At 35.4% G+C, this 26,401-nt stretch overlaps 1 pseudogene; it reads right to left on the reverse strand.

Annotated features, from left to right (window-relative positions):
• The window catches only part of LOC113079523 (low-density lipoprotein receptor-related protein 1B-like), a 108,403-nt pseudogene that overhangs the window by 22,988 nt on the left and 59,014 nt on the right, over positions 1–26,401 (reverse strand).

Here is a 26,401-nt window from a genome sequence, read left to right on the forward strand (position 1 = left end):
CTTGAAAAATGCAAGACTATGATAAACTCTAGATTTTTTTTGTTTCTTAACTGATGGTTTACAGGTTCACAGCATAGCATTAGCAGGCTTTAACCACAAAATCCAAACTACAACAGCATACATGAAGGGGCTTAGTTTTTTTAAATAAAGTGAAAGATTTTTCCTTGTAGGTCTCAACTGGTTGCTTGCAAGTCCACAAAAAGAATTAGCATAGGCAGATTAGCAAGGTTTCACCACAAAAAGAAATATAATTTCTATACGTGTAGTTCTTTTACCAACCTAAAAACTCTTGACCGTAAGTGAAAAATTGGGGTCCTAAAGGCAATCCATTTGAGAACTGCTGAGCTAGACTTGTACATTATTGCTAATTATCAGCGGACTACATAACCGCTCATTAAAGACACTTCAAACCCAAAAGCGGAAAAGTTCCCAAAAGAAGTAGTTAAAAAAACAAAAAAGGCACTTCAGAACATTTCACTGCTCATACTGATCACAGAAACTGCTGTTTGGCATAAACAATACTTTTCCCAGCTGGCAGATAATTTTCATTCTTGGTTGCTGGTGCCCCCTGCTTAGTGCTTTAAAAGTAAGAGTACCATTCTGCAAGCTGACGAACATTAAAGATTAAACATTTTGTCTCAGACTGGGTCTTACCATCAGCGCTTATTAAAACTAGCCTAGCTGTGATGAATTTCAACATCTTAAATGATGCAAACATGGTGCATAATCACAGGGTGGAGATACACCACAGGGTTAAAGTGCACAAAAACATAAACCAGGTAAGCAAAACAACACCAACAAAACATGGCACACTCAAGTCAATTAAGTCAAAGTTGCATTAAGTTTGCAAAAATAAGGGCACACATTTGGATTTTTGCTGAATGAGAGAAGTATGTGACCCAAAGTTTACTTGTATAGAGCATTTACAGAATATTTCAAATATATTAGTTTACGTTTGATGTTTGTGATAAATTTAGTTTATATTGAACGTTATAATTTTTTGTTTGTTTTATTATAATTATATTTTTCATTTCTGATCTGTTTTGAATACCGTTGAAATTATAGCTTTTATTGTGAACATATCTAAAATACTCTTTAAAAAATTTACAATCTATGGAAATATAAATTTTTATTTGTAGTTATTTTACATAATTTTTTAATGTAATAAAATTAACTCTTTTTTTTTTTCCCCAAAAATGTAATTTCGTCCCGGTGCAACTTAAAAATAAATTAAAATCATCATTGTGACCCTGGAGTATGGGGTATATTTTTTAGCAATAGCCAAAAAAAAACACTGTATGGGTCAAAAACTTATTTTATGGCAAAAATCATTAGGATATCGAGTAAAGATCATGTTCCATGAAAATATTTTGTAAATTTCCTACAGTTAATATATCAAAAGTAAATTTTTGATTCGAAATAGGCATTGCTAAGAATTCATATGGACAACTTAAATGTAGATTTTCTCAGTATTTAGATTCTTTTGCACACTCAGATTCCAGATTTTCAAATAGTTGCATCTTGGCCAAATATATTCTGATCCTAATAAACCATACATCAGTGGAAAGCGTATTTATTCAGCTTGCAGATGATGTCTTAATCTTAATTTCGATAAATTGACACTTAAGACTGGTTTTGTGGTCTAGGGTCATATTTGTAAGGTTTCAATGTCTGTGAATTTATGATAAACTCAACCCGAAACATTTCAAATCTCTCCAGACACCCAAGGGAAATGTCTCATTTACAGTCATTCAAAGTGATTACCAAGGGCATTTTTACATTGCATTGCGAAATTCTCTCAATCTCTGAAACTTTCATTTTATTTGTCATATGTATTCATTTCCTTTCCATCAATGTCCTATGAAAAAAAAAAAAAAAATACAAAAATCTATGTTCCTTAAATTTGGCTTTTTCTTTCATGGTTATTCACATAACATTTAAGTTTAATTAAAATGAAAAGGAATTGTGATTTCGCTGAAAAGATCTTGTGGGTAATCACATCAATTCAGAAAAAGTGATAAATTCTATTTATTTTTATCATCTTTCCATTGATGTCCTATAAAAAAGTCCCATTATCTTAGTGTGGCTTCATTTTGTGTTTAACTTTATCACTTCTTCGTTGCCTTTACAGACGCTCTACTCTCCCTCTCTCTCTTTTGCTCTGTACTATAGCACACTATCATAAATCAGTTCAAGATCCAGAGTTCAATCAAGCTTAATGAGCCATTATGGCTCGATATTAAACATAACGAGCTCTGGCGGCCCAGCAGGGCAAGGCTGGCACACTATGCCCGTTTTACGCCCTAAGTAATATACGCAAGGGCACTGATGGAGAGGAAGATGAAGACAGACAGCCTCACACACACACAATACCCTGTCTATCATTCTAACCCTGGCTCATTTCATACCAGTTATTCTTAGGAAAATATAGGCTTTTATTTATTTGTTGGAGTGATGTGAAGATGTCTGCTTTTCCCCCATTGGAATCCATCAATTACACAATAAAAATCGCCCCTGTGCGGAGGTGAGGTGAATCAAATTTACCCAGGGGCAGAGCGTATTTGCATACGTCAATCTGGGCAATTCTGGGTGATTTCAAGAGCAATTCAATGCAAACACACAAACGCACACAGACACACGCTCGCGGATGTACCTTAAGGTCACTTCCATTCAGGCGCATTCGGTTGATTCTGCGTCCGCTGGGCCTGCTAGTGTCAATCCAATAGATCAACTCCTTCCTGTAGTCAAAGTCTAGAGAGATGACATTACTGAGTCCCTGCAGAGAGAAAGACAAAGAGAGAGAGAGACAGGCGAAGCGGGAGATTGACAGGTGAGATATGAAAGTGGGTAAATTCTGTTTTTACTTTGACCTGAAAAATAACATTGAATTAGTTTCAATACAAAGGTTTTTAAGGTATAACATTTAATAATAATAATAATAATAATAATAATAATAATAATAATAATAATATTAATAATAATAATAATAATAATAATAACAAAACAATAATAATTACTATTATTATTATTATTATTATTATTGTTGTTGTTTTAACATTATTATTATTATTATTATTATTATTATTATTATTGTTGTTGTTGTTATTAACTAAAAGTAGCCTAAACAAAAAAAATTAAATGTTGCTTTGGGGGGAAAAGTTATTGAAATACTAATGAATAACTGTTTGAAAACTAATACAATAAAATTACTACTTAATTCGAGATAAAAATACAAAAAGTTAAATGTAATCCTTGATATTAATAAATATGATCATAGTATATACAATACATCATACGAAATTAACTCTGAACATAACATATTATAACAAAAAAATACAAATGATACATTTACATTTTACTGTGGAAAATGTTTTGAAGCTTCATACTGTATATATTAGTAGTAAAAAAATCTAGTTTTTCTCTTTTCTCTCCACCAGTTTTTACAAAAAAAAAGAAAGAAAAAGAAGAAGAAAAAAAGTATTCAATTATTTAATTTTATATATATATATATATATATATATATATATATATATATATATATATATATATATATATAATAACACTTTTTTTTTCTCATTAAAGTAAAGTAAAATTGTATTTGTTTGGAAGATAAAAATTTGTTAGATTTTGTTTAGGTTTTCAAATTCTATACAAGTTGCTGAAAATGTGTTTTTTTAATTTCTCACATAACATTATTGATAGTGGGCATATTTCCACAAGTAATTGTTGCAAGCCAGATTCGAACTTTGTTTGCTTACATGAGCATTTATCTGCTAGGCCACATCTTCAGCCGCTATTAATATTTAATAAAAAGTGAATCCTTTGATATTTTCAAACCATTTAATTTAAGCAAGCGGAAGCATTTTATGAAAGCATGAGTCACACAAATAATAATAAAAACCAGCATCAATCATCACAACATGTCTTTTTATATTCCAAGCCAACTCGTTTTAACATCTTCCCGCCGCTTTCTCGATACCTTTCTCATTTGCTTTGTTATTTTCCCTGCGTTTGGTTAGAAATAAGAGCAAGACATGTCTGACAGAAACTTCCCATCATGCAATGCTACGACCGTAGCCAATCACTTTCTCAGTAGGGGTCTTCTGCATTCCCCCGTCTCTTTCTGTCGTTTTGTCTGGTTCACTCAAACCCCCCGCCGCGTTCAGATCTAATTTGCTGGACCAGACCTTTTAAATCAAACTGATGGACTTCCTGACTTATGAATCAACCCAAGCGTGCTTTTTTAACTGCTCCTTCGACGGCAAGCCGTTCAATCTCTTCACACAAGAGCCATGAGAGACTTTCTCATCCAACAGTCCCTTCAGAGGCAAATCGGTCATGGTTCCTTTTGCACTGACAAGCAGTTTCATACAGATTTAAAGACCATAACTGACGTTTTTATTAATGACGACTACTATAATGATATATTTACCGGCTAAGAATGGTTAAATGAGCCATAACTTGTGCTTTTTCATCATCATTTTCCATACTAAATGGAAAATACTTGTTATTCCAGTCACAATATGACCTTTTCTGTCTGCAAATATTCCCTGGCTTGGATATTCACGTCAATTGAGTGTCTAAAACGCTGTTTCAGGCTCAAGTTGAGCTTGTGAGTTTCTATAAAGCATCACGGTTGGCTGTTGATGACGCACTTTCCTCTGAGCTTTTGGATGTTGCGTCTGTATTAAGCTCCGTATGCCGTGAGCATGTGTATTTTTATGAAATAAACAGGTAGGAAATTACAAGGCAATATGGAGGATACACACTAATGAGCTGGAGCTGAACAGGATGGCATCCGAGAGCACATAAATTACAATAATGGTTATAAAAAGAGATTTTAAAGAATTGTATATAAAATTGTACTTTTGTATTTTAGAGAGCCTCGTCCATCATACCTGTTTCAGAAGTGTGTAGTTTGATCCATCCAGACTGATCTTTCGGATTTCATGATGGTCAGCTAGAATAAGAAAAGGCTCCTCTGCTAGAAAAAATAAATAAATAAAAAAAACATTTTATGCAATGCATTAAATATTTGATTGATGTATTTTACAATTTTTTATTTTACATTTTATTTTACATATTTATTTTATTCAATGTGACATCAAATATTTAGATCATTTTATAATTTTGTATTTTACTTTATTTATTGCATCCATTAACTCATACATTTTATATTTGTAATGTATTTTTAAAAAATGTTATTTCAGGCAGGATGAAACATTTCCCCCATAACATTTCTTCAGAAAAAATCAAATAAAAAGTGTATTTAATCCAGGGTGACTAAGTGAATAACAAAGTACTTAGGGTTTTGTAATATTCAGTTATATGGATGTATTGGGATTGCAAATACTTTAAAAAGCCTTTAAATAAGTGTTTGTGTTGCTCTATGGATCATTCTGGCTGAGAAACGTGACTGCAACTTCAGTTTGATGACTTGAAATCGATTTTCTGTGAGCTGCCAACCCTTGAGCATCCACTTTCTGTCAAGTCTGGGACTTAGACTTGTCAGTCATATGAAAACAGTGCTTTATTACTTGTGTGTGTGTGTGTGTGTGTGTGTGTAGGCACATGTCTTTGAAGGAGAGAATCTTGCAAAACAATACTGTCGTGGTAAAGGGATGGTATCAGACACTACTTTGTTATATTGTAACTGATTGAGATAGATAGATAGATAGATAGATAGATAGATAGATAGATAGATAGATGGATAGATGGATAGATGGATAGATGGACAGATAGACAGATAGATAGATAGATAGATAGACAGATAGATAGATAGATAGATAGATAGATAGATAGATAGATAGATAGATAGATAGATAGATAGATAGATAGATAGATAGATAGATTTTACTTTATTTCTATGTATTTTGTTTTCATCCAAATTTGTAAACAAAAAAAGTTAAAGTAAAATGTTGCATGTTAAAAAGGCAATTGTAATCGTGAGTGGAAGCCTTCGGCAGATTTCATTAGAAGCTTCTTTGCATGTCAGCAGTGTTTGCGAGCGAACACTAAATGAGTGAATATAAACGTCTTTCTTTTATACAGTAAATAACTGCAGGCAGATGCCATATGTCACACCTGCATCTTCTCTTAGCCAATCAGAGCTCATCTCCAGCTGACAAACTAATTGTCTTCAACCTCCTGTTGCTTTCCTCTAAATATAAGTCACAACAAGACTCAGTGTGCGTGTTCTTGCCCGTACGGGGTGTTTCTGGGCAAGTGTGACAGAAAAATCTTTGTGAGGGTCCACAGGAGCTCTTTCACACCTGTGCTACTGAATAGAGCAGAGTACCTGAGAGAGACCTGCAGCTGTGGGGGTTACTGGCGGGACGCTGGTACCCATCAGCACACAGGCAGTGAAAAGACCCATAGGTGTTGATGCACTGGTGACTGCAGGGGAAGTTCTCAGAACATTCGTCCACGTCAATGCAAGTCCTGCCGTCGTTTTTCAGACGAAACCCTGGCCAGCATGTACACTAGAGAACAAAGTAAAAAACAAAAAGATTTGTTGGTGAATATCATAGAACTCTGCCAAGAACATGTATGGGTTATTTCACAACAAAAGAAAAATTAATTATCTTCCGTGATTATAATGAATTAAAAACATATACAATAAATTACCTTCCATATATAATTATATGATTACAATGAACTGAAAACATATACATGTTTTTTTCAATATATTTCACTGAAATGGTGTAAAATGTTATACATTTCTGTTAAACTAACTAAATAAATAATGTTTAAATAATATTTAATAAAATATTAATAACATTATTGTATTATTGTTATTTTTATTATATATTATAACAAAAAAAATTAAAATATGCATAATGTATTTAAAATATCAGATTTATTATTATATTAATATTTTTTAACAAATAAATTAATGTTAGACGTTTATATAATTTCTTTATTAACTTTTCTATTACATTTCTGGGTGAAATATGACCATGACAAATTTAGATGATTCACTCTAATACTAAAATATGCATACTTTTTTCTTTTTTTTTCAAAATGTCTTTTATAAACAATTTTCATTAATAACTGTATTTGAGTCTTTAGAATTTCTTCATAAAATTTTTGATTTGACTTTTAGGTAAAATATGACCATGCCAAATGTATATACAATTCACTGTAATACTAATGAAAGACTAATGGACAGGAAGAGAGCAGTGAAACAAAACAATGTTTACAAATTTCCTAGACCATTAGTTTATTCATTAGTCATTCATCAAAACTATGCTTTATATTTTAATTATGCTGTAACAAAAGCTAAAACAAGCCAGAAAACCAGAGTTGTAGTAAGTTCGCAGCCACCGTGTCCTTGACTGCCTGTTTTTAAAGTCAGTGTGGCTGTCAAACGACCGGCCCAGTATTCTGAGACATCTGCCAAACAAAGCTGTTCAATCTGCCAATCACTCTGTGTGTGTGTGTGGGTGTGTGTGTGCGCACACGTCATTCTCCCACTAAAAACATACATTGTTAGTGTATCTGTGTGTCTGCTTTACATCTCAATCCCTTGCTTATCACTACCTCAGCTGACTTTCTCAAGCGCTAAATAGCTAGCATACGTGTTTTAGCGCTCTCGTTTATACATTCACTGGTTAAACATAAAAACTGACTGGAAACGGGATCATAACATTCCCCACGGATTTAGCGCTAAGTACTATAAACCTTTGTGGAATGTAAAAACATTATTAATTCGAATGATTTGTTTGCGCAGACTCCTCCAATATTATCATAGTCGCTAAAGCCTGCTAATGATATTTAGTGAACGTTTGTTTAAAACACAAAAATATTATTTTGTATTCATAGGTCGTAGTTTCATGTTTGGACGTCTTTAGCGCGGAAGTTGAACCAGATGCTAAATTCGTAAAAATACAAATCTTGTACAGCGAGACAAATGTGCTTCATACCTTGTATCCCACGGGTAGGTCTTGACAGTCCTGGGTACAGCCGCTGACTTTTCGGTTCAAACACTCGTTAACGTGACAGTTCTTCTCATCAGATCGGTCGCCGCAGTCGTCGTGCTGATTACAAACGCTCCCCAGCGGGACGCAGCGGCCGTTTGCACACATGAAAACCGAACCGTTGCACAAACTTTCTAAAACATGGAGCAGTGAGAAGAAAAGGGGAGACAGAAATCAACAAAACCATCAGATAGGAGACACAGAACTCAAGTGGTTGCTAGGGTGCTCTGGAAAGACTGGAACACGTTTATATGCCTTACCTATGTCTGCAATGTGGTTGCTAGGGTGTTTGAAATGTTTTTAGCACATTTGCTATGCCTACGTTACTATGATTGTGGCATTTGCTAATGGCATTCTTGTTTTTGTTTTTTCTCAATATGTTGCAACTGTATGTGGTTGCTAGGTTATTCTGTAAGCTTTTTAGCATGGTTGCTATGGTGTTCTAGGTGGTTTTCAATATGTTGCAACTATATGTGGTTGCTATGGTGTTCTGAAAGCTTTATACCCTCTTTGCAATTGTGTTCTTGGTGGTTTTCATTAGGTTCCTACTGTATGTGGTTGCTAGGGTGTTATATGAGTTTTTCTTAGCACATTTTCTATGGAGTTATTGATGGTTTTTATTATGTTTCTACTGTATCTAGTTGCTAGGTTGTTCTGTGAGCTTTTTCAGCACGTTTGCTATGGAGTTATTGGTGGTTTTAAAAGTGTTTCTATTATATGTGGTTGCTAGGTTGTTCTGAAAGTTTTATAGCCTGTTTGCTATGGTGTTCTTTATTTTGTCACTTTCTTAATGGTGCTCTTGGTGGTTTACAATATGTTGCTTCTGTATATGGTTGCCAGGGTGTTCTGTGAGCTTTTTAGCACATTTGCTGTGGTGTTCTTGGATGATTTTTAGTATGTTGCTACTATATGTTGTTGATAGGGTGTTCTGAGTACTTTTTAGCATGTTTGCTGTGGTGCTCTAGGTGGTTTTGGGAGTTTGCTAGATGTTCTGGTTGGTTACTAGGGTGTAGCTTAACATTCCAAGTCATAAGAGCCTTATTATTGTTTTTAAGTTGTACTGTAAACATGTTGTAAACAACTGAACTTAATTTCCCACTAGAAATTGCTGCTTAATGAGCTTGGCTTGGAACATTAATGGCATCTGTTAACATTAATGGCATATGTTTGCCCTGAAACCAAAAATTGAAGAACAGAGGCACAGCAGTTTCATCAGCCCCTCTCTGCCCAGCTCAAGTGGTACTGGCAGGGGTACAGGATCCAAATGGGGAGGACCAGGTGTTCTGACAAATCCCATATGGGACGGAACCTGGGAACCTGTCAGTCAAATGGAATGCGTGACACATGAGAGGGACTCGCCTGCAGCGGAACACTTTGGGTTGAGTGGCAGCTCGTCTGATTGGTCCAGACAGTCAGGAAAGCCATCACACTCCCATTGGGCTCTCAGTAAACACCGCCCATCTGCGCAGCGGAACTCCTCCTCTTTGCATAAACGATATTCTGTTGAAAAACAGAGAGAGTATGACAGGGAGAATTTAAACAATGGGAGAAAAAGTTCAAGCTGTTACTGTTTCAAATAGGTAGGCATGATATCTCAGTCACCATCATTACTGAGTTTAAACAGAAATAAAGTCACTAAATTGTGAGATATCACAATTATGAAAAATACACTGCAATATTTTTTTTTTTTTTTTGTGCTAAAAAACAGTGGAAGACAAAGTTGCAAATTGTGATGAAAGTCACATTGTGTGACATACACACAGTATTGTGAGATATAGTCAATATCGTCAAAATGACTGTAACTGCGAGAAATACATTGAGAGAAAGAATCATATGATATATATAATAATTATGCAATTATTCTGTTATATAAAAAGTCGAAATGGGACACAAAGTTGCACATTGTGAGACACAGTCACATTGCGAGATATAAAACTGCACTGTTTGAAAATCTGGAATCTGAGGATGCTAACAAATCAAAATAAAAGCCTTTAATGTTGTCTGAATGAAGTTCTTAGCAATGCTTATAACTTATCAAAAATTAACTTTGAATATATTAACAGTAGAAAATTTACAAAATATCTTCATGAAACATGATATTTCCTTAATACCCTAATGATTTTAAGCATAAAAGAAAAATCTATAATTTTTACACATACAATGTATTTTTGCTATTGCTACAAATATACCCCAGCGACTTAAGACTGGTCTTGTGCTCCAGGGTCACATATACTGAAATATAAAGTCACCACTAGGACAATAAATTTGCAATTCCTATATAAGTCATCACAATTACTAAAAATATTGAGCTATATTACCAGAAATATCGTCATGTTGAGAGAAATACAGTTATGATTTGTAGTATAAAGTTACAAAGAGAGACGAATTGTGAGAAGTAGTCACACTGCAAGACATAAAACCTCACTGGAGACAAAAATATATATGTGAAAAATAAATAAATGAATCACAATTGCGAGAAAACTGTTGAGAGAAATAAAAACACAAATGGGACATATGAAGTCACAATTATGACAAAAAAATAAATATATCAAAATGATGAAAACAGTCCTACTGAGATATACAAAGTCACTGATGACTTGCGAAGTATATATAAGATTTAAGGACCATGGAAATGTTGTACTTTGGCATTATTTCAATGTTAATTAAACAAATTTTTACTCAACTTTACTCACTTAAATTTAATTTTTAGATTTTGTGGTAAAAAGCATCCAGGACAGGTTTGTGAAATTCCTCCTCATACACAATAAAAAAGGTGTAGAGTAGCCCATATTTCCAACAATTATTCAGTTTATTCTTTGATCTGCGGTACAGAACAGTGAGTTATACATGCATTCCAACTGCTAAAACGTCTAACTGATGTTGTGCCAACACATTACAACCCATTAAACAGGCCGCAAAGGGATGTTCATTTTCAACAGAAAGCAATGAATCGAGAAACCGGAGCTGCTCACCGCATTCCAGAGACTCGTCAGAACCGTCTCCGCAGTCGTCATCATGGTCACACACGAAACGCCGTGGAATGCAGTTCTGGTTCCGGCACTGGAAAGTGCTCTCGGTGCACGTGTTGTTCGGAGCTTATTAAAGATAGTAACGGGAACAGACGCGGCGTTAGGTGTGTGTTAGGACAAAAGGAGTTGTACATAACAGACCCCTGAGACTTGTCTCAAATCCCCTATTATTTTGGTTGTGTTTCTGATAATTCAGGGAAAGCAGATAAAAAGCAGATATTTTGTGTAAATTCAGCACCTTATTTTCCAACAGTGGTTTTAACTAGTGTTTTAAAGAGACAAATAAGAAAAGTAATTTTAAACTATTAAACATAAGTAACATGAATCCAGTCAAATATGTCCAAACCTTTGACTGATGCATTCATTTACTAGAGTCTTTACTGTTGCGAAAAGCAGCAATTACATTACAACTCTGGGGCGAGAACAGAAACAGGAAGTTGCTGGTTTGAAATTACCACAGCCAGCTACCGCCAGTTCATCGCTACCATCAGGACAGTCTCTCTCCCCGTCACATAACCAGTTCCTGGCCACACAAGCGTATGATCCTGGGCAACTGAACAAACCGGGGGCGCATGTTGCCGAACCTGTCGGAAAAATAAAAAGATTGAGCATTGCAATCTCAAGCCAACATGCTGCATAATGCCATTAATGAATATTCATGTTAAAAAAAAAAAAAAAAAACACTTTCTTGAAATGATTGAAAAAGTTTAAGGATTGTCTTGAGAACTTGTTTAACAATCTGTTTGTGTTTGACCTTTGAGAAAACTGAGTTTTTTTTTTCAGAGCCCGTTTGTTAGGAGCACAGCATGGCCATAAATTCGCAACTATGATGAAATCGCAGACCAAATTTTTCTTCCCGCCGCTTTCGTGTTGATTTATATCCCTGCTCTCAGAGGAAGTCTTTCATTGTGTGGCCTAAATGCAAATACATGCTTCAGAGTTTTACCGCAAATTTCCTCGCTTTCGTCCAATCCGTCACCGCAGTCGTCCTCCCCATCACAGAGCCACTGTTTGGCGATGCACTTGTTTTTCGAACAGGCGAACTGATTCCAAAGGCACGATGAATCTAGAGGGAAAAGTTTGAACTTTGAAAATAAACCCCACTGGAGGCAGTACTGACATTTAAGGAACTGTACAAGCAAAAATGTTTATTCTTTCATCATTTGTGTTGTTTAAAGCCACTTTGGCTTTAGGTCCTTCATAGAAGACTGAAAGAACACAGCTTTTTTCCAAATATGAAGGGATAAATAGAAATGAAACACATTAAAATCTGTAAACATTTTATCTCCAGGAAAGAAAAAGTCATACGGGTTCAGAAAGACTTAAAGGTGAAAAAAATAATGATAGAATTTTCATTTTGGCAAAAAAACTACAAAGTTAATAAATAAACCCAATAACAACCAAAATAAAACATGCAAAAATTAAACAAATAAAAAAAAATATATATATATATATAGAAAATAAGAAATAATTAAGAAATAAGTCATATAGGTTTGAAAAGAGAGTGAATGAATAAAGACAGAATTTTCATTAAATGTATGTTCGTGTGTGTGTGTGTGTGTGTGTGTGTGTGTGTGTGTGTGTGTGTGTGTGTGTAATATGTACAGTATTTATATATATATGAAAATGAGTATAACACATAACCAAAATATAACAAAAAAAGGAGGATAAATAAATGATATCATAATTTTTTTTTTTTTTTTTGTCGGGAAAACTAAGATAAATAACATATATATACCCTATAATAAGCAAAATGAAAGAGTAAACATCTATTAATGAAATACTTTTCTTTCTAACAGACAAAGTATATGTATGTATGTGTGTGTGTGTGTGTGTGTTTATATATATATATATATATTAGGGGTGTAACGGTTCACAAAATTCACGGTTCGGTTCGATACGATACACTGATGTCACGGTTCGGTTCGGTTCGATACGTTTTAGATACAGCAAAATGTAAAAACATCTCAACTTTTCAGAATGCCGCAAGCGCACCGCGGGTCATGTGACAAGAACTAACCAATCAGCTTCATCCTTTCCCGTAACAACGTTGAGAGCTCAGCCAAGATGAAGGAACAGCTGATCATAGTTGTATATGGATTGCAATTTTGAAATAAATTCAGTAGCAGAGCTACTGCAAGCGATTTTTAGAGCTGCAAATCCATTTATCCTTCGCTGAAATTTCCGCTTCTCATGGAGAGAGCACGTCATTGTTGCTTAGCAAAGACAGACGCCTCATGAGCGCTTCTGCCCGAGCGCTTTGGAAAGGAGGAGAAAGACGCGCTTAGAGTTTTCCACGCGTTTTTAGGCGCGATATGTGAAAGGCCCCTAAGGCGCTCGCTCACTCAGCACGCGCTGAAGGCTCGTTGCAAAATGTCTAATGCATTTAACAGACCAGAAATATAAGATCCTAAAATAACCAACAGGTCTGGTGTTTGGGTTGGATTCCCTGTAAGCTATAGTGTCTAAATGCTGCAGGGATAGTTTGCTGCGTGCATGTTTCTCCTTTTTTTCGTCTTTTCCCAGATAGTACTGACGCATATATCCCAGATATTCCCGCTGTTTTTTTTTTTTTTGTTTTTTTTTTTATTCCCGCTGGTGTACCCTGTCATGTTGCAGATGCGACATACCGTTGTTTTTTTATCCACCACTCTCTTGCCATCACCATTATAGCTTAAAGGGAATCCAAAGTGCACCCAAACACCAGACCTGTTGGAGGATCTTCTCATTTCTAGTCTGTTAAACGCATTGGCTATTTTGCAACGAGCCTTCAGCGTGTACTGAGTGAGCGAGCGCCTGCTGAGTAGCCTAACATAAACATATAAGATGGTGTTTTTTTCTTCTTCGGGAGTGTCAGGGGCGTTGCCTGTTACGTTGTTTGGGTTATTGGGCTACCTTGTTGAACGCATATCATTATATTTCTTTCTCTCTCTTTTTTTTTTTTTTTCAAATATAATTAATTACTCCAACGAACCGTTCGGTATACATAATGCGTACCGCGTACCGAACCGAAAGCGTCGTACCGAACGGTTCAATACGAATACGCGTATCGTTACACCCCTAATATATATATATATATTATATGATATGTATGAAAACAATTTTTTTCACCTTATAATAACACACACAAAAGAATAAAAAATAAATAATAAAATAAAAATTGGAAATTATGTGGTCCAGAAAAGAAAAAAAGTCATACAGGTTTGGAACAACATGAGGATAAATAAATGATATCAGAATTGTCCTTTTTGGCATGAAAACTAAGTGTTTTTTTTTTTTTTTTTAACAACACTCACACACACAGACACACAAACACACACACACACACACACACGCACGCACACACACACAAATCTAAGTATGTTACGTTGTGTTCCAAGAAAGAATAAGCCATATGGGTTTGAAATGACATGAATTATATCCTCTAGTAAGCAAAATTAAACCTATGAATCCACTTTAATAGTTTGAAAGCCAAACTGAGTACAATATCTGTGGAAAGTGGCCTCTAAAAGCTCTCTTCGCCCTTGTTGGGATTAGAGATTCAACTTTGGAAGGCGATCGTGCTAGCAAGCACTTTTAAAGTAATTGTCCACTTGCATACGCACACGAGCCACGAAAGGTGCGACCGAATATGCCCCTATCAGCAGTCTGAAAGTTTGTTTGCTTGCGTTTGCCATTGATTTTGTGATATCTCTGCAAAGCCACCGGCAGCTGGGACACAGACACCAAGGTCACCAAGAAAAAGGTTTAAAAAAGTGACACCAAAAGGGCTGAAGACAACGAAAGCGGAGAGGATGAATAGGTAAATGAGGGTCATTATTCAAAACCTTGCTATAGGGGAAGTCTCAAAAGAACAAATAACCAAACTGAAAGGTGAAACGGCACCAGCACATTCGTCAAGATCAAGGACATAGAAACAAATCCATATTACTTCTGATTTTGGGTCAGTGACTACAAGGTCGCTACGTGGTCCAGAGTTGCGCTGGCTTCACAGGAGCTTCAGTCGCAGATCAGAGTTCTTGCTCAGAATAAGACGCTTTGAAGCGGAACCAAAAAGATTCTTGGCACGGGGTCGGGACAGAAGCAAAGCAAAGATTGGTCGCAGCAGGAAAGCAGAACTTCCTAAAACCTCACACTTTTCTGCTCATTACGATTCTGCTCACTTTAGAGGTACAGCACAAAGTTTGAGATGGAGAGAAACATGAATGTCGATAAGATGAACAATTATGCAACACATTTACAGCAAGATGTGGCTGGAATTAACCTTCACCTAAGGTTATACAGTTGTTCAAGTAACTTTCTTAAAAAAAATATAATGAAAATCATTTAAATATGCCCCCTGAGCATATCCTTAAATTGTAAGAAGCCACAAATTGTAAGAAATAAGATATTATCAAATTACAAGATTTAAAGCACTGCAAGATATATAGTCATATTGTAAGATATTAAATAATAATAATAATTATCCATATAACAAGACATAGACAGATGTAAAGTCACCATGGGAGACTTAAATTAGCAAATTGCAAAAAAAAAAACAAAGCGGTATAAAGTCGCATTATGAGATATAAAGCAGCACTGCAAAATATACAGTCAAATTGTGAGATACAGCAATTCGACAAAAAAAAATTACGACATATCACAAAATACATTTTCAAATATGAAGTCACCACAAGAGATGTGTATTTGCAATTTGAGAAAAAAAAAATAAAGCTGCACTGTGATATAATGCAGCACTGAAAGATATACAGTCATACTGTAAGATACAATAGTAATTTTAAAAGAAAATATTGCTGTAATGAAAAATAGTCACACTGCGAGATTTAAAGTTACATTTTCAGGTATAAAGTCACCATGGGAGCTATACATTTGCAAACTGTGAGCAAAGTCATAATTACAAAAATAATATTGCATTGCAATATACAAAGCAGCACTGTGAGAAAGCGTGTTGTGTTCCTGTAGCTCAACTGGTAGAGTGTTGCGTTATCAAGCGCAAGGTTGTGGGTTCGATTCCCTGGGAACACATGATAGGTAAAAATTGATACCCTGAATGCACTGTAAGTCGCTTTGGATAAAAGCGTCTGCTAAATGCATGAATTTAATTTAATTTAAAATTTAATATAGACATAATGAGATATAGTACCAATTCTGGGGGAAAAAAAATAATTATAACGAGAAATAAAGTCACAGCGCGCGATTTAAAATCATCATGGAAGCCAAAAAGTAACAAATTGTGAGAAATAAAGACACAATTATGAGAAATAGTCATATTAAGATATAAAGCAGAATTGTGAGACATAGTAGGAAATGAATAAATTCAATAACGAGAAATAAAGTCACATGCAGGACTTAAAATCACATTTTGAGGCATGAAGTCACCATGGGAGATCTAAACTTTTTGTGAAAAACAGTAACATTGCTACAAATGCACCATTGTGAAATAAGTAATAATAAAAATAATAATAATACAAATACATTATGAGAAAAAGTCATATTTTCAAATACAAAGCCACAAATGGGACATGAAAATTCAAAATTATAAAGGAAAAAGTTGCAATTAGGAAAATATAATTCGCTTTTTGTTTTTACCCTGAAGTGGAAAGGCGCTTCAATAAAATGAAATCACATAAAAGTACCAGCTTATCAGACTTCTACAATATTTTGTCTGGAATTTAAAAATAACTTTTAGATAAAAGCATAACTGTAACTGTGTAAAGCCAGGACCCTCACATTTAGCACTTACCACATACCAGCCGTGACAAGTCGATCAATAGAGCAAAATAGCACTTACGTTCTAATGTAGATGGTGGTACGTGACTTGAAGTTAAATAAAGTCTTTAGACGTGGATATATTCATTAGGATGACATATAGAGCACACAATGTGTCTGGCAGGCCTGATCAGTTGAAAAATGAAGAAAGGTGGTGCTCACCACATTGAAATTCATCCGCTCCGTCCTCGCAGTCTTTCTGTCCATCGCACAACCAGACGCTGGAGATGCAGCAATAGTGAAAATGCGAGTTTTTGTTTCTACATGATGGGAGTGACCACAGCTGAGGTCAGGAACTGAATCCTCTTCATATTTCTATTAAAGGTTTGTGCTCATTTCTGGAGGACTCTAGTTTTTAAAAGGACATGAAGATTTTTAGAGAAACAGTGCTTTAGCTAACAATCGCACATTAGTTTTATGTATTTCTGCCTTCAAGACTTCCAGGAAAGTTCCTATGTAGAAGGTTTGAAATCATAAATGGGTGTTTACAGGAAGTTTTATGACCCTAGGCATTGATTTTATTACATTTTTTTTCATTGCTGTGTAAAGACTCTATAACCGCCTAAAAGAAAACTTCAATATGGTATCATTAGATGGATACTTTTCAAAATAAAATAAAATATAAACAACTGTTTTAACTATGATAATTAAAGTAAAAGTGAAAAACATATAAACGTATACACATGTATAACAAATACTGTATGCATGGACACAAATACACGTCAATATATATTTCTCTCATTAAAACATAAAATTAATCGAACCTGTAGTGAAAAAAAAATAAAAAATACTAAAATTTTATTGTCAAATCAAATATATTATAGGGATTGACTGATCGATTTATTGATTGATTTCAGTTGAAAATTAATAAACCTGAAAAAATTTGCCACACTGACCTTATATATTATTACTGTGTAAATGAATAAATTAAGTTAATAAATTATCATTTACAATTAAAATTCAGTTGTGATCATTAAAAAGTCTGTGTAAAATTATATATATATATATATATATATATATATATATATATATATATATATATATATATATATATATATTACGTGTACAATATATAAATATTGTGAATTGATGCCAAAATTTCATTTACACACATTCTGAGATTTATGTATATACAATACCATGTCAGAATGTGAATACATTTACATTTACATTTAGCAGCGACTTAATGAATGAATGAATGAAACTGCAGCATCAACAAGTCACAATAAAATATTCACACATGATCATCAGGAACCCACTTTTACCACAGTTCCTTTATTGACATTCCCTAACTTGCAGATTTCAAAGAAAATCCAACTTTCCAACTTTTAATTACAACATTGCGATGGCGTTTATGTGCGCTCAGCTCATAAATTCTGACAGGACTGTAAAGTTCCAAAAAAAAATATATATATATATTCTACATACTCATTGACTTCCAGAGCTCTGTTTCACTCAGCCACAAGGACTTATTAAGTCACTAAATATTCTCAGTAGGTCCTGGGCTTTCTACATATATCATAAATATCTAAGTATATTACTGTCAAATATTTGGCAGGACTCAATGTGATTGAGTCAAAAAAGTCCACATTTCACAGCTTCATAAAAGGCTCTGGCGATGTGAGCCGTCACTGTACCGCAATGCAAACTTTGTAAAAATTCCCTTTGTTCCCAGTGCTATTATTTTCCATTCTTAACGTGACAACATTGTACTTTGAACACTAACAAACAAGAGAAAGACAGTCCGGGGGAGAGAATGCAAATGCATTTCTACCGTGGCAGTGTATTTCGTCTGCATAATCCCCACAATCGTTGGCTCCATCACAGATCCAGGAGGGATGAACACACAGAGACGTGGTATTGCAGCTTAGAAACCTCTCACTGTTGCTGGCACGAGAACCCAGTCTGTAGTATTCCATGCAGTCTGTGCTATCTGGAAACAGAGAGGACAATGAGATGAGGGTTTCACACGTTAAGTGACATGCAAACACACCGTCAGTAGTGTGAACGGGCTAGCGCCTTCACACATGCTAATCTTACTACAGCTTTTCTCGTCCGATGCGTCAGCGCAATCAATGATCTGATTACACCAGGATGATGCAGGAATACAGGCACCGTCTGCACAGCGTTGCTCAGAAGATGAACACGTGGAATCTGAAACCAAAAAAAAAAAAAAAAAAAAAAAGCAGATTAACTAGACACACCTTGAAAGCATACAAAGACACTCTAAATGAAGTCAAACCAGTTTAAAGCAAATCAAAATGCTCTTAATAAAGTCAAACTACTTTAAAGCTAATCTAAATGCTTTAAACAAAGTCAGACCACTTTTAAGCAAATCAAAATGCTTTGTCAAATCATTGTAACGCAAACCAAAATGCTTTAAAAAAAGTCGGTACACTTTAAATCAAATCAAAATGCTTTAAATAGGTAAAATACTTTAAAGAATATCCAAATCATTTAAAAGAAGTCAGACCACTTTTAAGAAAATCAAAACACTTTAAATGAAGTCAAACCACTTTAAACCAAACCAAAATGCTTTGAACACTAAATTCGGTCGACTTTAAACCAAACAAAAACATTTAGATGAAGTCAGACATCTTTTAAACAATCCGAGATTGTTTCTGAAAAGTTGAATATGTAATATGAAAGCAAAGTGATCATAGTTACTTTTGCTTTCACATTTGCGTAATTCCAAATTATAAAAAAACATCATAATTAATTGTGTAAATACTTTAATATTAAAGATATCTGTGCTAACGTAATGGGAATAGAAACCCAGTGATAGTGTGAATGCAAAACTGGTCTATTTAAAGAGGTGTGTCTGATTCTAAATTAAGATCAATTAGATCTTACTCCATTTTAAAGTCCAGTGTGAATGCAGAACTGGTCTTGAATCTTACAAAAAGGAGATAATCAAGTTTCACTGGCTACATGCTACAATATACAATACAAATATCTGTAATGAGAACTATTTTATTTCCAAAATCAAATGTTTCTAGAAGCATTTAGATTCCTGCATTGTTGGCAAGTGTACAGCTTTCATTGGCCTTCACTGAAGCACAGTGATGCCGAGATCTGTGGTTTGTGCTGTCTACATTATAGATGTGTTTCTGCATTAAAGCTTAATGTTGTTATTTAAATGTCCAAGCAGGATGAGAATTCCTATTGATTGATGGATTACATTTCTCCAGAGGGTCGGACAGAATGAGAGAGAAAAAAAAAAAAGAAGATTCCTGAACTGACCAACACTGGATTGACAATGGGTTTCAATTCTGTGAGAAGAAGAAACAATACCCACTGTTACAGTAAACTTCATCAGAGTTATCTCCGCAATCATTCACGCCATTACAGAATCGATGGTTGGCCACACAGCGCTGGTTATAGCATGATTTATAGCCATGTCTGCAGTTCCGGTTCTCTAAAGAATGATAAAGGAAAGATTAGGAAAAGGCCTTCACAATAATATGTATTGGAGATATTTAATGAAGTTATATTAAGGACAGACAGACAGACAGACAGACAGAGAGACAGACAGACAGATAGACAAACAGAGACAGACAGAGAGGCAGACAGAGACAGACAGACAGACAGACAGACAGAACAAAAGACAGAGAGACAGACAGACAGAAAGACAGACAGACAGATAGACAAACAGAGACAGACAGAGACAGACAGACAGAGACAGACATATAGATAGACAAACAGACAGACAGACAGAGACAGACAGACATAGACAGACACAGACAGACAGACATAGACAGACACAGACAGACAGACAGACAGACAGACATAGACAGACACAGACAGACAGATAGACATAGACATAGACAGACACAGACAGACAGATAGACATAGACATAGACAGACACAGACAGACAGACAGACAGACAGACATAGACAGACACAGACAGACAGACAGACAGACAGACATAGACAGACACAGACAGACAGATAGACATAGACATAGACAGACACAGACAGACAGATAGACAGACAGACAAACAGACAGACAGACATAGACACAGACAGACAAATATACAGACAGACAGACAGACAGACAGACATAGACAGACAGACAGACAGAGAGACAGACAGACATAGACAGATAGATAGACAGATAGATAGATAGATAGATAGATAGATAGATAGATAGATAGATAGATAGATAAGATCGATAGATAGATAGATAGATCGAAAGATATGTATTAAATATGCAATCTAAAGTCTAGATAGTAAAACTATTTGAGTGCAACTGCTTCATTAAAAACTCTGCTTGAAAAAGTAAAGATAGAGAGAGAGAGAGAAACAGAGGAGCAGTAAGTCTGTCAAATTACTCGCACTCATTACGTTTTTGCCAGGCTTCTCTAAGCTCATCTTATTAGCCCGAGTCACAGGAGAACAGGAAGACCTTCTGTAGCTTCCTTCATTCAGTTTAGAGATGAAACCTGAGGGCACACACACAGCACCGCACCTGAATGGGTTCTTACCACAATACTGCATCTTCTCATCCGACCTGTCTTTGCAGTGAGTGATGCCGTCACATGTCAGTTGGTAATCGATGCATTCCCCGTTTCCGCACTGGAACTCAGAATGGATGTTACAGGAGGAGTTCATAGCTATAAGATGTGAGAAAAAGAGATTTGTAGAGTTGTGATGTGCTGCCTTGAAGTATAGATAAGGTATATGCATTGACTGCTTCAGTGTTTGATATATAATCAGACGAGGATAGACGTGGCAATGGCATTTTTTTTTTTACTGTTAGTCTGTGTACACAAGCTTCAGAGGGATGCCTCCTTGGCCTTTGCATTGCATCCCCTGTGTTCTGTTATTTTCCATCTGATGCACTATGTCTAGCTGTTTGAACACAAAAACACATCTGTGTATAAGCCCCATAATCCTCCCCAAGCAGAGTGGAACACTGTTGGAATCCTACACTGAATGTCACCATGTATATGTAGTGTCCGTGTGCTACTGTACTTAATCTAACCAATGCTTCTTGAAGTCAATCAACTGCTTTCAATTTTTTTTTACGCATGCATTTACACCCTGACAAAAATCAATTACATATTCAATAGATGGGTGTTCCAGTAATATCAATGTCTAGACAGAAGCCCCCCGAACCATTTAATATCTAGATCTAGCCAACAGTATCAACTATGCAAATATGTTGTAAAGAAACCAGCAACTAGAAAATCCTTTTTGATTTAAGATGTGACCATATGCGCCGTTCATACAGGACACATCCTAGGCAGGATTTTAATATTGCCTAAAATATCCAGGTTTTGGCTAATTGCACTGTGCAGGTTGATCGTTGTGTAACATTCATGAGAGCTATAAAGTGCAGAACAGACGGCTCCTTATGCTTTTGAATCGCTTTCATGTGTTTGTTCGTTCGTTTGACTTGAAGCATTGTGGCCCACTTTGTTTTTTTTTGTTTTTTTTTTTCGCATAGGGTCACCCTAGGAATTACAAACTGTATGCAATCTGGATCCAGAACCTAAATTTCTAATTCTAAATTCTGAGGAAAATGAAACTGAATCACAAATTTGGATTTAGAATATTTGAAGTAAAATGATGTACTACTAAATTGATGTACTATATAGATTACAATCTGGTTCCAAAATGACATATTCATAGCAAATAGAATGTGAATCATAATCTGGATTCAGAATATTGGTCACAATCTGAGTCGATATCACAATCTTGGCTGCTGAATTACAATCTATATGCACACTTGGTTTTTCATAATTTGGGCCCAGAACCTAAATTCTGACCAAAATTAATTTGAATCACAATCTGGATTTGGAATCTACATTCAGAGCCACAGGAATCTCAGTCAATCAGATTTGCAAATAATATAAATAATAATTAGCATAAGAATGCTGCAGTAATGAGGTTGTTGGACCACAGCCTTGCTGAGAGATTTATGCTGTAGTTTGCTCCTAGGGCAGCAGAATGTTCTTCTCACTATGCTAAAAGCAGCCGTTCTGTCCCACATACCCCCTGTTTCTCAGCTATCCGCCTCTAGACCAAGGGCACGTCAGACCTGAATGTGCGCTCTGAATTTTAATCCAGAGCGAATCAGCCGCCAAACATTGCACATTCTCATAACTTGCTTCAACACCAGCATCCCAAGCAGAAATATCTGCTATTATTTGGAAAACGCCAGCATAACGATAGCTTCAATAAAAACAGATATGGAAAAAAAAAATTGGGTGACTGAAAATGAGCAAGAGGTACAGAGACAGAGAGGATACAGGACTTACATACACATCTGTTATCATCCAGTAATATCCGTTCTCCACGGCAAGTACAGTTTACCACACCAAGTGGAGTCAAAAGGCAGAGGTCATGGCACCCTCCATTATTCACGCTGCATGGGGATGACTCACCTAAAAGTAGCAAGAGAAATCTTTGGTAACAAATCACTCATTTCAGTGCTCTGAGACAAATCGTGAGATGTACAACAATAAATAAATTAATAAATAAATATATATATATAAAAGTATTGTTATTTAATATTAATATTGGGGGGTTTAGCATTTAAACTGCAGAATAAAGAATTTATAATTAAGAGCAACATTTACTGTACAGTATTTGGATTGCCATATGGAACTACAATATTAATGATAACCTGGTTACTAGGGATGTTTATTTCTGTAAATTTTCCTGTTACTTGTTATCCGAACATTAACTGTTAACTGATAAGATTGGAACAATAAATCAGTAGGACTATTAAATAAAAATAGAATGGATGAGTGTCTGTGACCCATTTAAAATAAAATCTTTTTTTTTCCCACAAGTTTATTTTAATGTACAAACAGCAGCATACAGAACAATACAGCAACAACAGAACCTGGATTCACATATCCTAAAATTATCACACACCTGCAGCGCTTCTGATAACAGAGAAAAACAAGACAATATCAAATAAAAGAATAAAATAAATAGCCATACACTAAGTATACCTTCTTTTTATTTTTAAAAAGTTGCTTAAAATGTCGACGTACTGTGCAGATAGTCTGGAGTAAAAGCTCCACACAGGACTGTTTCGTAATGCCGCTCTCGCTCAATTTCTGACCATAACAATTTTTGTGGCCACTCCCGCAAACATTCTTATATTGTTTATAATTATTGCATTATCAATGTACAGGTATTGAAATCACTTTTGAATGTACACTGGCTGTTCACTTTCACATTCGATTTAGCGTTTATGTTAACGGTGAAATGGTTAACATGAAAATCCCTACTAGTTCCAGGACTATATATTTATATCATACGGAATCTGAATCATAATCTGGAGTTAAAGTATGAACCCTACTCTAGACGAGTCTTGACCACAACCTTCATAAACTCGAAAATCTCTAAATAATCTTTCTATTCTGAATAATATGAATTTGAATCACAATCTTTTTTATAAAATAAATTTTCAGAAGAAATTTAGATTGCAGTTTGGATGTACAAAATTAATCATAATATGGTTTCAGAATTCCATATTTAGAGTATTAATCAATCTTGATTTAAAAGATGGAAATTTATCACAAACTAAACCGCGATCTTCATTTAAAATCTGTATTTAGAGCAAGGGAAATCTGAATTACAATCTGCATGTAAATGCTATTATTTTATCAATATGAATCAGATTCACAATCTTAAAATCTAGATTCAGAACAAAATTAATTTGGGCTCCAATTTGGATGCATAATCACAATCTGGTTCCAGATTCTATATTCCGTGCAAATGGAATCTGAAACATAATCTAGATTTAGAACATGGATCACAGTCAAGATTTTGAATCTATTGAGAGCAGCAGGACATCTGAATGACAATCTGGATTTAGATCCAAGCAATTCAGACACAGAATCTTTCTAGCGTATGAATTTATTAATATAATGAAGGTTCCTTGTATTATTTAGTAATGACCACAAAACATGTTTGTTGGAATACAGAACAGCATTATTGAATGCTGTGTGAAATATTTTATCAATTTCTCACCGCTATATTTTAACTGTGGCCTAAGGCAACCGATATCTTTAACACAATACATTCAGCCTAGCTCCGTACACACACACACACACACACACACACTCAATGCTTGAAGGGCACTCTTGCAGTGCCAGTCAGAGGGTTGGGCTCCTCAGCGGGTGTGAGCTTGAACTGTGCTTGGCACAGACGTTGGCGTGGAGCGCGGGTCTCTGAACCGTGCCCTATCTACACACAAGCGGCTGCCAGACTCCAGAGCCGTGGGCCGAGCGTATTCCCCTGCACAAATGGTGAGGATTCAGATGAGTGCACTGGGCCAGCGTCTTTCACCGTAGCGACATGGGGCGTCAGTCCTGGGAGGCTTTCGCTTATTATGGGATGGGGCTTTTAATAACATGGACTCTACGATGGCTGATTTCTGTTGGCCGGCGATTATAAAGGAATGTTTATTAGTTGGAATAAAAGGAACTGCAGATGCTACCCACTTTTAAAGGAACAGTTAACCTAAAAAAATAGTATGTATGTCATTATATGTAGAAGGAAAAAAGTAATGTGGTTTGGAACAGCATAAGTTTGTCTTATTTTTGTTATGATTTAAAAGGTAAAGTGGGAAATAACTTAGAATTACAGCATTTTATAGCTCCGTCTGAGTAAATTCCCTTAATAGAATCATCTGCACTATATAGATAGCGGGGACGGTGGCTACCGAGGTCCAAGTCTACGAAGAGAGTCCTGGGATGAAAAAAATCTCAGTTTGCGGTTTAGGATGCCAAGCATCTAAGCTGCTTCCATTAGAGTCCTTTGAAGCATTGAGGCTTGAATTGCAAACAAAGAAATGTCTGTATCGAAGCCAAGAAAGAAGCGGAGTGGAAAGTCGGCATTCTATAAATGTCTTATGTTCTATTATTTCTGCTAATTCTGTAAATTTCAAGGTGCAGTTTTACTTCCCGAGTGAATCGAATGTAGTTTATTCCCTTTAAAAGATTTACACCTCAGGCACTTGAAATGTGGTGCTCCTTGGGAGTTTCAACAGATGCAATTACCAAGCACTGCAGGTTTAAATTTTGTGGTCCGAAAATATAAACGTAAAAGTCAAAATACTGACAATATAAAATATGTGTCTTGCAAGATCCGACTGTTCTCTCGAGAATGTGACGATATCCTTGAAAAATAATTTGCAGTGTTTACATTAGAGCTGCATGATTAATCGTTTAAAGATTGCAATCTAGATTCAAACACCCATGCGTTCTTATTCCTGAATGACAACGATTAAGCTATATCTAATACGACGTTTCACATTGCGAGTGTCTGTATAATACGAGAAGTATGTTTTATCACTGCCCATGTTAAAGGGGGGGTGAAATGCTATTTCATGCATACTGAGTTTTTTACACTGTTAAAGAGTTGGATTCCCATGCTAAACATGGACAAAGTTTCAAAAATTAAGTTGTATGTTTGAAGGAGTATTTCTGTTCCAAAAATATTTCTTCCGGTTTGTCACAAGTTTGGGAAAGTTTTTTTTAGAGTATGGCTCTGTGTGACGTTAGATGGAGCGGAATTTCCTTATATGGGTCTTAAGGAACTTCTGCCGGAAGAGCGCGCGCTCTCGTATAGCAGAGCACTGAGAGCACAACAGACGTT

The sequence above is a fragment of the Carassius auratus genome, unplaced genomic scaffold (genome assembly GCF_003368295.1).
Source record: "Carassius auratus strain Wakin unplaced genomic scaffold, ASM336829v1 scaf_tig00028481, whole genome shotgun sequence".
NCBI classification, from domain to species: Eukaryota; Metazoa; Chordata; class Actinopteri; order Cypriniformes; family Cyprinidae; genus Carassius; species Carassius auratus.